A 13,832-nucleotide genomic window follows, 5' to 3' on the forward strand; every position below is an offset into this window, starting at 1 on the left:
ATGGGCGCTTCTCCTGTGTGCCCTGGCCGGGGAATCGAACCCGGGTCCTCCGCACGCTAGGCCGACGCTCTACCGCTGAGCCAACCGGCCAGGGCCCAAGCGCGCTCATTTAAATTCCTTAATTCATAATTTGTAAAATCTTTGTTTAATGTGTAACTGTGTCTGTTTCTAAGGCCTTAAACCAATAATTACCCACCTCTTAAACCAGGCTTACTCATCTCCAGGGAATCTCCCTGCAATACCCCCATCCTTCCTGTTCGAAAACCTTCAGGGGCTTATCACCTCTTACAAGCCTTACACCTAATCAATGAAGTGATAGTTCTCCATCCAGTAGTCCCTAATCTCTACAAGTTACTGTCAAACATTCCCTCAAACACCACTCACTTCACAATCCTAGACCTCAAGAATTCCTTCTTTGCCATTCCTCTACACCCTGACTCTTACTTTCTGTTTGCATTCACCTGGACTGACCTGGATACTAATGCAGCCCAGCAACTACCTGGACTGTCTTACCCCAGGGGTTCAGAAACAGCCCACACCTGTTTGGGCAGGCACTAGCTCAGAATTTATCTTAAAACTAGTACTCTCTGTGCTCTCTTCGGCAGCACATATACTAAAAATTGGAACAATACAGAGAAGATTAGCATGGCCCCTGTGCAAGGATGACACGCAAATTCGTGAAGCGTTCCATAAAAAAAATTAAAAAAAAACTAGTACTCTCTTACAATACGTAAACAACCTACTCCTCTACAGCCCCTCCCTGCCTGCTTCAAGGAGACACACTGCCACCCTTCTTAACACTTCTTACTGTGAAGGGATATCGTATCTTCTCTGCTAAGGCTCAACTTCATTCTCAGTCTGTAGTCTATCTAGGCATCGCCTTAACCCCCACCACCTGAGGTCTTACCCTAGATCTAACTCAGACCCTCCACAATCTCCAAATCACCTACTACCGCAGATCAAATCTTTTCTTTCCTCAGTCTAATAGGCTTCTTTAAACACTGGATTCCCAATTTTGCTCTCTTACTCAAGCCCCTCAGTGAGATCTTCAGAGCATGGCTTTTAAGGTCTATAATGACCAAGGAAGTAACAGAAAAGGCAAATAAGGCCCAAAAAGAAGTCAGAAAATACCAGCTTTTCACTCCAGCACCCTAAAGGGCTTTATAGAATTCCATCAAAGCCCTGTTCCAGAGTGGAAAGAAAGGTCATTGAACTGAAGCCTGCCAGGCTTCCTGGCTCCACCGGTTGACACACCTGTGCTGTGGAAAGAGGGACATGAGAAGGTAAGCTGCCTCCTTGCTCCATGGAGGGAGGGCTCAGTCTCTTCTAGCCCTGCTCTAGCTACCTGTGACCTGACCTTGCCCAGCGTGCTAGGAATTGCACTGAAGGCCCCAGGACATCGTTCAGGAGCCTAAGGTATTTCTTCCAAGTAGCAGATAAACTGATCTCATTTCTTGTAAACACAAGGGCTATCTACTATACCTTGCTTAAATATTTGAATTTTATTTATCCCTCGAAGATCTCTACTATGAGTATTGACAGTCTGATTTTATTGCTTTATTTAATATATAATATCTCCGTTATTCCTCTTGTCTCAATGCCCCATGCCTATTGTAGGCTGGAACCTGCTGCTAATTCCAGCTAGAAGTAGTGGCCACTAGGACTTAAACTCTAGCTGCAAAGTGTAGAAATGTAACCACCCTTCCCCTAAGCACTTGCAGGATTTACAGGTTACTCAGCAAACTGTTCAAAGACTGTCCAAGAGGCGCTTTTAGCAGTACATCACCCAAGGACTGACTTTCACATGGACAGGTCCACACACCGTGATCCTGACAACTCTCACTGCTGCTAAAATAGAAAATGGCACGCCTTACTCCAACCACAAACTGGAAGCTGGTTGGTCTATGTATAGTGAATATATGAAAAAACTAAGGACTCTTTTAATCAAACTTTGGGAAAAGGGAAACTAGGGTAAACAGAAAGTCAACTTAATTGTCACTAAAAGCTAAAGATTTTTAAATCAAGAGTTCTGACTAGGCCCTGGCCGGTTGGCTCAGCGGTAGAGCGTCGGCCTAGCATGCGGAGGACCCGGGTTCGATTCCCGGCCAGGGCACACAGGAGAAGTGCCCATTTGCTTCTCCACCCCTCCGCCGCGCTTTCCTCTCTGTCTCTCTCTTCCCCTCCTGCAGCCAAGGCTCCATTGGAGCAAAGATGGCCCGTGCGCTGGGGATGGCTCTGTGGCCTCTGCCTCAGGCGCTAGAGTGGCTCTGGTCGCAACATGGCGACGCCCAGGATGGGCAGAGCATCGCCCCCTGGTGGGCAGAGCGTCGCCCCTGGTGGGCGTGCCGGGTGGATCCCGGTCGGGCGCATGCGGGAGTCTGTCTGACTGTCTCTCCCTGTTTCCAGCTTCAGAAATATGAAAAAAAAAAAAGAGTTCTGACTAGAAAGGAATTGTACGGTTTTGATAATAGAAGGTATAAGGTATGGAAATACTTTTGAAAGAAAAAGGAAGAGCAAGTTGTTATGAAGGCCAGTTATTTCTAGATAAAAAAGTTTATGAAAGCTGAAGGTTTATGTAAGTTGTAGAAGGTTTGTGTAGATTGTAGGGAATTTGTACAGAGAAAATAGAATTTGTACAGTCAGAAAACTGGTTTTCAAAGAATGTTTAATCAGTCACCCTAGCTAACAATCCTCTACCCTCCCCACTTATTAGGACTACTCTTTCCTCCACCCTGTCCATCTGGAGCTCAGAAACAGAGAAACGAAACCAACCCCTTGTCCTTCTATTCTCTATTCACCTCTCAACCTGCCTCACCCAATCAAAGGCTTTCTACTCGTATGGGACCAACACCCATATGTGTCTCCCTACTAATTGGACAGAAACCTGTACCCTAATCTATTCACCCCAAGTATCAACCTAATCCCAACCCATGAGCCTCTTTTAATTTCTAGTACACTACCTGTCAATCTAAGGACCAGATGAGCTGTACAAGTAATCCCTCTTCTTATTAGAAATCTCTACAATAGCTGGTCTAGGGGTAGGGAGACTGGCCACTGCCCTGACTTATTCCTACTTGATAGATACATGAATTACAACTGCCCTTTTGCTGTTCCGCTTGGCTGCCTGACCCCACCTTTAATTACCGGACAATCACCCCTAGGACAAAGGAATTCCAGGAAGCTGGTCAATTACCCAAAGAGGAGTATTCCAGAAAGCTGAACATACCAGCACACCCTTGCTTGAGGCTATCCCCAACCCTATAAAGTTTTACCTCAGTCTGTTTTGGGGGCCCTTCTTTCGGAGAAGTGCCCTGGCAGGTCTTTCTCCTCTAATAAAGCCTGCACACCTGGAGTTCGAGTGCCATCTCATTCTCACATCTGGTGCCGAAACTCGGGATGGGGCACTGGCTGCCTGGACAATCCCCTTGCCGGCCGAACTTCTTTTCGGCTGTGTGAGTGCGGTTGAGCGACCGGCAGTCCGACCCTGTCCTGAACCCTGCCGGACCAGGATGGTAAGGAGTTTCTCCCTCCCCTTCCCCGGCTGGCCTCCAATTTTCTCTCTAAAAACATCCCTTCCTGGTTGGACGGTTTTGACTTTGGACCCCATATCTACGGGTGGTCTGCCTCTACTCCTCTAACTGGACTTCTACGAGAGTCTAGGCGCGCCTAGCCAGGCCCCTCTCCTACGTCCCGGGATCTCAGCCTTGGGTGACAACGTCCTGTATGAGACTCTCTTTCTACGGAGATTTTCTGCTCTCGGAACTGTGACTGAAGGTGGGGACGCCCCCTTCTCTCACCAGTCTCCTCTACTGTGGGCTCCTCCCAGTCCAAACCATCCATCCAGGCTCCCCTCGAAACATGGGCTCCTCCCAATCTCAGGCCTCAGAGACTACTTCTCTACTCCTTCGGGACTCCTCTACTCCTTCGGGACTCACCGAAAAGAAGTTCGGCTGGCAAGGGGATTGTCCAGGCAGCCAGTGCCCTGACCCGAGTTTTGGCACCAGATGTAAGAATGAGACGGCACTCGAACTCCAGGTGTGCAGGCTTTATTAGAGGAGAAAGACCTGCCGGGGCACTTCTCCGAAAGAAGGGCCCCAAAAACAGACTGAGGTAAAACTTTATAGGGTTGGGGATAGCCTCAAGCTAGGGTGTGCTGGTATGTTCAGCTTTCTGGAATACTCCTCTTTGGGTAATTGACCAGCTTCCTGGACTCACTCTCTGAGGTTCACAGTTTGGGAGGTTTCTACTCCAAGTGGCTAGCTTCTACGGACTTCCTCGAAAGTCTAAGCGCCTAGCCAGGTTGCTTTCTTCTACCATTACAATATCATAAGAGATCTTGACAATTTCTGCCACCAGACAGGGAAGGCATCAGAAATTCCTTACGTGCAGGCTTTTCTTCTCCCTTCTCTCTTGTCCTTAATTTCTGTGCCTTCTGTTCTACACACAGGCCATTTTTGGCCAGAGAAACCTCACCTAAAACCTCCACTCCTAATCTTTCCTTCTCCGCGGACTCCCAAATCTCTCCCTCCTGCCTGACCCCTGAAGGCACCCCTCTCTTGGGACCTCCCTCCTTACAAACTGCAGTTCTGTCTATCTTCTCTCCAACCCCTCCTCCCTCCTTACAAACTGTGACTGTGTCTCTTTCCTCCTCGCCCCCTCCCCTCTCCTCAGAGCTCTAAATCCTTTGACTCCTCTGACCACGTGGTGCCACACCAGTACTTTACCCTCCTCCTCCTCCTGCAGATTCTGACCCTCCTTCTTTTCCATCCAGCTGCTCACACTGTCCATCCATCTGCTTTCTCTCTTCCTCTCCTCTATGCTGGTAACTCCCTGCCATCTCAAAAAACATAAAAAAACAGAATTGTATATTAAGCTATGTGAGTAAGTAATCTGTCTTGTCTCTTTGTCAGAAAAATATCTCTAGTATAATTTTAATTGAAACAAGTAAAGCGTGCTCATTTAAATCTCTTACTTTATATTTTGTATATGAAGTCTATGTTTAATTTGTAACTGTGTCTGTTTCTAAGGCCTTAAACCAATAATTACCCACCTCTTAAACCAGGCTTACACATCCCCATGGACTCTCCCTGCAATACCCCCATCCTTCCTGTTCAAAAACCTTCAGGGGCTTATCGCCTCGTACAAGACTTACTCCTAATCAATGAGGCAGTAGTTCCCCTCCATCCAGTAGTCCCTAATCTCTACAGGTTACTGTCACACATTCCCTCAAATACCACTCACTTCAGGGTCCTAGATCTCAAGAAGTCCTTCTTTACCATTCCTCTATTCCCTGACTCTTACTTTCTGTTTGCCTTTACCCGGACACTAATATAACCCAGCAATTTACAAGGATTGTCTTACCCCAGGGGTTCAGAAACAGCCCACACCTGTTTGGGCAGACACTAGCTCAGGATTTAGCAGCATGCAATCTCAAAACTAATACTCTCTTACAATACGTAGATAACCTACTCCTCTGTAGCCCCTCCCTGCCTGCCTCAAGGAGACACACCACCACTCTTCTTAACTTCCTCGCTGTAAAGGGATATCGCATCTTCTCTGCTAAGGCTCAACTTCATTCTCAGTCTGTAGTCTATCTAGGCATCGCCTTAACCCCTACCACCTGAGGTCTCACCCTAGATCTAATTCAGACCCTCCACAGTCTCCAACCACCTTACCACCACAGATCAAATCTTTTCTTTCCTCAGTCTAATAGGCTTCTTTAAACACTGGATTCCCAATTTTGCTCTCTTACTCAAGCCCCTCAGTAAGATCTTCTGAGCATGGCTTTTAAGGTCTATAATGGCCAAAGAAGTAACAAAAAAAGGCAAATAAGGCCCAAAAGAAGTCAGGAAATACCAGCTTTTGGCATATGCTCTTAAAGGCTCCAGCACCCTAAAGGGCTTCATAGAATTCCATCAGGGCCATGCTCCAGAGTGGAAAGAAAAGTCATTGAATTGAAGCCTGCCAGGCTTCCCAGCCCCATCAAGGGACACACCTGTGCTGTGGAAAGGGGACATGAGAAGGTAATCTGCCCCCTTGCTCCATGGAGGGAGGGTTCAGTCTCTTCTAGCCCTGCTCCAGCTACCTGTGACCTGACCTTGCCCAGCATGCTAGGAATTGCCACTGAAGGCTCCAGGACATCGTTCAGGAGCCTAAGGTATTTCTTCCAAGTAGCAGATAAACTGATCTCATTTCTTGTAAACACAAGGGCCATCTACTATGCCTCACTTGAATATTTAAATTTTATTTATCCCTTGAAGATCTCTACTGTGGGGATTAACAGTCTGAGTTTTTTACTTTATTTAATGTATAATATTTCCTTTATTCCTCTAGTCTCAATGCCCCATACCTATTGAAGGCTGGGACCTGCTGCTAATTCCAGCTTGAAGCAGTAATCACTAGGACTTAAACTCTAACTGCAAAGTGTAAAAATGTAACTACCCTTTCCCTAAGTACTTGCAGGATTTACAGGTTACTCAGCAAACTGTTCAAAAACTGCCCAAGAGGCACTTCCAGCATTACATCACCCAAGGACAGACTTTCATGTGGACAGGTCCACATACCGTGATCCTGACAACTCCCACTGCTGCTAAGGGTGACTCTTTCCTCCACCCTGACCATCTGGAGCTCAGAAACAGAAACAAAACCGGCCCCTTGTCCTTTCATTCTCTATTCACCTCTCAGCCTGCCTCACCCAATCAGGGGCTTTCTACTCATGTGGGACCAACACCTATACGTGTCTTTCTACTAATTGGACAGAAACCTGTACCCTAATCTATCTCACCCTAAATATCAACCTAATCCCACCCCATGAGCCTCTTTCAATTCCTAGTACACTACCCATTAATCTAAGGACCAAATGAGCTATACAGGTAATTCCTCTCCTTGTTGCTTTGAGAATTTCTATAAAAATAGGTCTAGGGCAGTGTTTCCCAACCTTTTTTGTGCCATGCCCCACCTTAACCTTTCTAAAATTTTTATGTGCCCCCCTATGTAACATACATAATTTTTAACATTAAAAAATTGATTTGTTCACTTAATAAACATAAATGATAGGTCCTAGGAAGAAATCACTATGAAATTGTTAACAAAACACAGTAAGTAAAATTTCAAAACATATAATGAAAAACAGAAATTTAAATTCCAAATAATTTTAATACAGATTTTTCTATATTAATTTATTATTTTAATTTAGTGTGATCCTTGCGCTTGATGCTTGCTGCACAGAGATTTTATATTAGGTTCCAATTTGGTTAGCTTTAGTCTCAAGTCTCCACGTTGTGTTATGTCCAGCCGATTTCTTTTTTTTACTAGTAAATCATTTACAGCACTAAATCCACATTCAGCTAAAAATGAAGATGGAAACGGTAGCAATAGTTTTCTTGCACATTTGGTTGAATTTGGGTATTTGATTTCTGTTTCCTCACAAAGCCATGCCATCACTCCTTTGATATTAAATAAAGCTTTAACTGACTCATTTTGCAATTCTGCGAGTTCTTCTTGATACTGCATATTTGATATATCAGACAAATCCACTAACATTGGCTGCATCATCCATGTTGGGAAATCAATTTGTTTTAAATCAGAAAACCTTTCTTTTAAATCAGCCGATAGAATATTCAAATGATTGACAATAACAAGTAAAGCGGTATCAGTTACTTCACTTTTTTGGAGCCAATAAAACTGTTTAAAGTTTTTGTTGTTAATATGTTTCTGACATAACTCAATATTGGTAATGAAACCAAATATCTTTGCTTTTGCATCGACAAGAGTTTTATTTGTTCCTTGAAGCTGATTATTTAATATATTTAGTTTTTCAAAGGTATTGGCTAAATAACTCACAAATGCTTTACCATCTATTGTTAACAGATACTTCATTTCAGGTTTGTCGCTTAAAAAATCACTAAGAGTATCAAACAGTTCCATAAATCTTTTCAAACAGTTTCCTTTAGATAGCCATCTTACTTCAGTATGAAGTAAAAGTCTCACATGGTCTTCATTTTGTTCTTCACAAAATAGCTTGAAAAGACGCTCACATTTGGCACTAGCTTTAATAGCATTAACACACTTTATTACTGTATGTAATACTTTATTCAGAACAGGCGAGATGTTTTTAGCTACCAAGTTTTCCCTATGAATAACACAATGCACAAGAATCATTTCTGGATTTGCATCTTTCATCAATTTTAAGCAACCATTTTTCTTGCCCATCATATTGGGAGCACCATCTGCAGCACAAGATGTTATATTTTTCATTGGTATATCATTGACATCTAAGTAGCTTTTTTAGCTTATTATATATATCTTTGGAGGTAGTGGTGCTTTCTAATCTTTTACAGAACAACATTTCTTCAGCAAAATGTCCTTTATCAATATATCTTACGTAAGTTATCAATACTGCCTCACTGTTTCTCAAAGTTGATTCATCCATTTGCAAGGAGAATTTTCTTGTTTTCAGCTTTTCAATAAGTTGTTTTTCAATATCCTCACTCATTTCGTCTATTCTTCTGCTAACAGAATTGTTACTGAGTGGCATAGCTTTTACATCTTTGTCATCTTTTTCAAGAACCGTTTTAAGAAATGCTGATATTGACGGTTTTATTAAATTCTCTCCTATAGTGTGATTTTCTCCAGTTTTAGCGATGAATAAAGAAATTTGATAACTAGCCTCAAGAACACGATTATTAGTTGAAATATGAGCAGTAAATAGAGACTTTAATGTTGTTCTTTTTTCAAAAATTTTCTTTAAAGTTTTAAAGTAACTCAAATCTGAATTAATATGAGCACTATGTTTCGCCTTCAAATGCGCCTCAAGACGACCTCGTTTCATTGATTCGTTGGTCAAGCATTGCTGGCATAAAAGACAAAAAGGAATCCGCTCATCGTGAACAGCGGGTATGAAACCAAATTTTAAATATTCCTCCGAATATTGACGAGTTTTTTTCTTGCTTGCACCACTCATTTTACTATGGGCTATAAGAAATAAAAATAAGATCAATTAAAAACTAATATTAAAATATGTGTTAAAATATATTCAATGTGACATAGAGTAAACGTATACTAAAAATTCATATGTATTTAAATGTATATAACACATTTACTACACTACCACCGCAAATCAAAAGGTATCTATATTTTTTCCACTTGACAAAATTTTCTGGAAAGTTATGCTTCTAAAATTAAAATTGTCATGCATGCACTATTATAGCCCCAATAATATTTATAAAATATTAGTGCTTTCTAGCCCCGATGCAAGAAGTACTTAATAAAGAGTTTAATATTGATAAAAATAAAATCAAATACTTACCAATTATATCTATACAATATATATGTATATTTATTAAATCAACGAGCTTTTACAACAGTTTTGACTGACACTTATTTCAAATTAACACCAACTGAATAATGTGAAACACTACAGAAGTTGCGATGGGCCAATTAGGTGAGAATAACTGCGTTTTTTAGCAAGTTTTTAAAACGTCCAGGGTTCCCCGCAGCAGACGGCACGCTCCGCGGTGAACCCAGGACGAAGTTTACTTGACGACGCCAATCACCCAGTTGATATTTTGGTCTCTTCAAACGAAATTATACTTAATAATTATTTACCACAATTATTTAAGAATTGCATTTTTTGTTAAATTTGGCACCAATATCTAGCATTGCACTTAAATGGCACAGGGCGAAAGAGTTAAAGTCGTGTTGAGTCCATTTTCAAATTGCTCCCCCTAACTATCGAATTGCCCCCCTGTGGAGCGTGGGCCCCACGTTGGGAAACACTGGGATAGAGCGTCGAACTGGGATGCGGAGGACCCAGGTTTGAGACCCTGAGGTCACCAGCTTAAGCATGGGCTCATCTGGCTTAAGCAAAAAGCTCACCAGCTTGGACTCAAGGTTGCTGGCTCGAGCAAGGGGTTACTCATTCTACTGAAGGCCCACGGTCAAGGCACATATGAGAAAGCAACCAATGAACAAGTAAGGTGTTGCAACGAAAAACTGATGATTGATGCTTCTCATCTCTCTCCATTCCTGTCTGTCTGTCCCTATCTAACCCTCTCTCTGTCTCTGTCTCTATAATAAAATAAAAGAAAAAAGAAAAAGACACAACACAGTTCTCTAAACTTTGAACACTTGGAAGCTTCTGTTTTCTCATCTGAAAATGGGACTAAGAAAGTGGGTCTCAGAATTAGATGAAGTCATTCTATGAAACAGAGGACACCCAAGAAGCACTCAGGTAGTATTAGCTTTTATTACTACCTCAGTAATAAACCATCTGTGGGGCAGCTGTGTTAGATTTGCTCGCTGTTTACCGGCTGCAAGCCTGTAATGCCAGTGGCCGAGGCCAGGCAGGTTCACATTGGATTCAGGTATATGGTATAACAACTGGGAAGCTGGAAAGTGTTGGGCCATGCTGTTTAATAAAGTCTCACAACAGCGGATAAGCACACAGGGAGGGGAAACCACCTCTCAGGCAAACAAACCGCAAAATGTCCCCTCACAGTGGCGGGCAGGCAATCTGCGCACATCTGCATTCTCCCATCTCTTATCTCTCTCGAGTGCAAGCACACATAGCCTTATATTGACTATGCACACGTGCCTCTGCCATGTGCTCAAGCGCTAATCAAGCAAAGTGCTTGCAGCTGATAAAGCCCTGAGCAAGTCTAACGCAGCTGCCCCACATTCCACCCCTTTAGGGTTGCTCACCTCACAATCTACGCGACAGGTTTCTTCCATGATGGTCCCATGTGAGGAGTGAGGTACATTACAAAAACCAAAACAGTACAATCCACAGCAACAGAATTACAAACACAGCTATGGGCGGCACCAAGAGAAGCAAATCTTTCCCTTTTGGCAGAATACAGGTTCGGTCTGCAGACAGCACAGTAACAGGTACCAGAGGCCACCCCAGGTGGGCATACCAAACCTTATTGACCTGCACATCAGGATCTGCTAGTTCAATGTACAGCGAAATGGGAGAACTCATTATGGGCCACAAAGAAATTACAAAGGTGCCCTTCATAATGGTGTCTTCCCAAGCACTCAAGGGATAATACACATCTACCTTAGGTGGCCAGGTGCTGGTTGTCCAGGGAGTTAACCTGAGGTCCACTTCTAGCTCCTTACCCCACGGTGCCAGTAAGGCCACCCATAGTAGTTGGGGGGCCTATACAGTCCAGGACCATGTCCATTGAAGCTGTTGGCCTTTACGGAGGGCTGTTGAGGCAAGCAAAAGCAAGTTGCCTTGCCATCCAAAGCCCGGCTTGAGCAAAGCGTCCTTGGTGCATATCTGCAACTGGATTGGATGGGAGCCGCTGCCTGGTTCAGGAGGACCGCCACTGGAGCTGCCCCCCCACCCCCGTTGAGGTCTCTCATTCAAAATCTGGAATACTGTCCACAAGCAGCGTGTCCACCCAACAAGGGAGCTGGTGCCCCTCTCTGGTTGTAGTCCAAGAGTTAGTCCACAATAGCCAGCCCAGCTGTCTGTGCAAATCACCAAGGTAAAGGTCCATTACAGGCACTAGTGATACAGCTCTGTAACGGACCTCAGCACCTTCCATTGTGTGCTGTCTGTTGCCACAAGCCCCATCCAAACCCCTCAACAAGCTCACAGGGCTTGGTGGGGTCAAACACATTCAAGGCCTGTGTTGCCTTAACAGTTCTCTTAGCTGCTGCTGCTGCTGTAAAAAATAAAATAAATAAATAAAGGCACCTACTACCTTCTAATACCAACACCTGCTGCATATTAGAAGGGGACCAGTGCATTGCCAATTTCACATGGGGCCTCTGGCCCCCGCCCATCCCTGTCGGACCGGTCCCTTGGCCATCCCCTTATTCAAACTGGAACAGCAGGTCTTGAGGGTCCTCCTCTTCTTCAATAGTCTCCATCATATAATCTTGTAATCTGTTTTATTGGTAGCTGCTGGTGCCATTCATCTCAGCGGCTGGAATTTCTGTCCTGGTTTAAGCTACTGCCAAAGCTCCAAAAGAACCTTATTAGACTTGCCATCCTACATCCCTATCTGCCCCAGCCGCAATTAAATCTATCCACATATGTGTTCAGGTAACTTTCACAGGCCCATTCCTCTTGCTAGTCAGAGGGGCAGCAACCTCAAATCTGCTACCATCTGTGTAACTACGTTGACAGGCTGTCCCGCATAGGGGCCCAGGATAGCAACTAGTGACCCAAAAAGGGCTGATGGGGCACTGCAGAGGATAAGATCCCGCATCTTGGCCATAAATATTTCCTCATCTGGTCCAGGGGACCTCAGGTGGAAAGCAGCATTCTTCAAACCTAGTTCCTGAAGAACCTTTACTAACTCACTATAGCACTGCCACTGACTCACTGCCCCCAGCAAGTCTCCAGCATTCTGCCAGACCATATGAATGGCAGCCTTCATTCATTCTAATAGGGTATGGTTTCCTGGGTTGTCGTGGCAGTTCTGATCATTCATTCTAATAGGGTATAGTTTCCTGGATTGTCATGGCAGTTCTGAAGACACTGTTTCAAGGAGGACTGTGGGGTAATGGTGGCCAATTTCTCCATCTCTGTTCTGGAAAGCATGATGCCATCCACCCCCCTATGTCCCACAACCTCAGTAACCAGGCTGCTAGGGGCTCCATGGGTTTCTGCCTGAATTGTGCTCCCAACTCCATCAGCTCTGCATGGTTGTAGGTCCGAACCACAGAGTGCTCCATTATCTGTGGAGGAGGCTGTGGTTGCCCCTGAGGGACTCTTGGCTGCTGGGTTTTCACCTTCTGGGGGCCACTGGCCAGGCTTTGAGTCTGTGGATGGCAGTTGCTGCTTGAGCCTCCCCCTCGGAAGAGGAGTAGTCTGAAACGCCTGCTCCCACCAACTCAGAGCCACTCCACCGGCAGAAATGCAGCTGTTTTCTGTGCCTGCTTCAGCTCCTGCAGCTGCCAGCTCTCAGCCTAAAGCTGACTCTCAAGCTCCTGAACCCACAGTTGTTTCTTCAACAGCTGTTGCTGCCAACATTCAGCTTCCAGTTCAAACTGCAACTTGTGAACCCACAATTCCTTCTCCAGAGATCGCTCCAGTTCCAGGTGCCGTTGGTATTCCGCCTGTACCTCACAATGCAATTCTCAAACCTGGCCATCCTCCCTCTTCAGTGCTGGCTCCAGTTCACACTGTTGCTGGTTCTCAGCCTGCAGTCCGACTAGCAATTCTCAGATCTTCAGTTCTTTCTCCACTGACCATTCCAGCTTGTGCCATTGTTGCTGCTCACTCCGCAGCTCATCCTGGAGCTTTTTTTTTTTTTAAATATATATATATATTTTATTTATTCATTTTAGAGAGAAGAGGGAGATACAGGGAGAGAGAGAGAGGAGAGACAGAGAGAGAGAAAGGGGGGAGAAGCTGGAAGCATCAACTCCCATATGTGCCTTGACCAGGCAAGCCTAGGGCTTCAAACCGGTGATCTCAGCATTTCCAGGTCGACGCTTTATCCACTGTGCCACCACAGGTCAGGCTCCTGGAGCTTTTGACCTTGGGCCGCCTCTCACACAGAGCTCTCTCGGTTTCCTCTCACAGGGCTTTAAAAAACACCCAGCCTATAGCCCCCAAAAGGACAGCCACAGGGAACCATACACTGGAGAATAGCAACCACTCCTCTACACCACCCTTCAAGGGTGTTGGTGGCTCCACACCCATCTGCTCTGAATCCTGCCATCTATGCCAGATGTAATGCCAGTGGCCAAGGCCAGGCAGGTTCTCATTGGATTTGAGCAGACAGTAGAAAAACTGCAGAGCCGGAAAGTGTTGGGCCGTTCCATTTAATGAACTCTCACAACAGCAGACAAGCACACAGGCAGAGGAA

The 13,832-nt window shown here is 44.7% G+C and overlaps 1 protein-coding gene and 1 non-coding gene across 2 annotated transcripts in view; one reads left to right on the forward strand and one right to left on the reverse strand.

The window, feature by feature from the left end:
- TDRD12 (tudor domain containing 12) overlaps positions 1-13,832 on the reverse strand; it is a 134,221-nt gene that overhangs the window by 86,880 nt on the left and 33,509 nt on the right. The gene's annotated exons all lie outside the window — the stretch shown is intronic.
- On the forward strand, positions 590-697 carry LOC136381605 (U6 spliceosomal RNA). The gene has a single exon (XR_010747098.1). It is a non-coding gene; the product is annotated as a U6 spliceosomal RNA (small nuclear RNA).

Source organism: Saccopteryx leptura, chromosome 9 (genome assembly GCF_036850995.1).
Source record: "Saccopteryx leptura isolate mSacLep1 chromosome 9, mSacLep1_pri_phased_curated, whole genome shotgun sequence".
Lineage (NCBI taxonomy): Eukaryota > Metazoa > Chordata > Mammalia > Chiroptera > Emballonuridae > Saccopteryx > Saccopteryx leptura.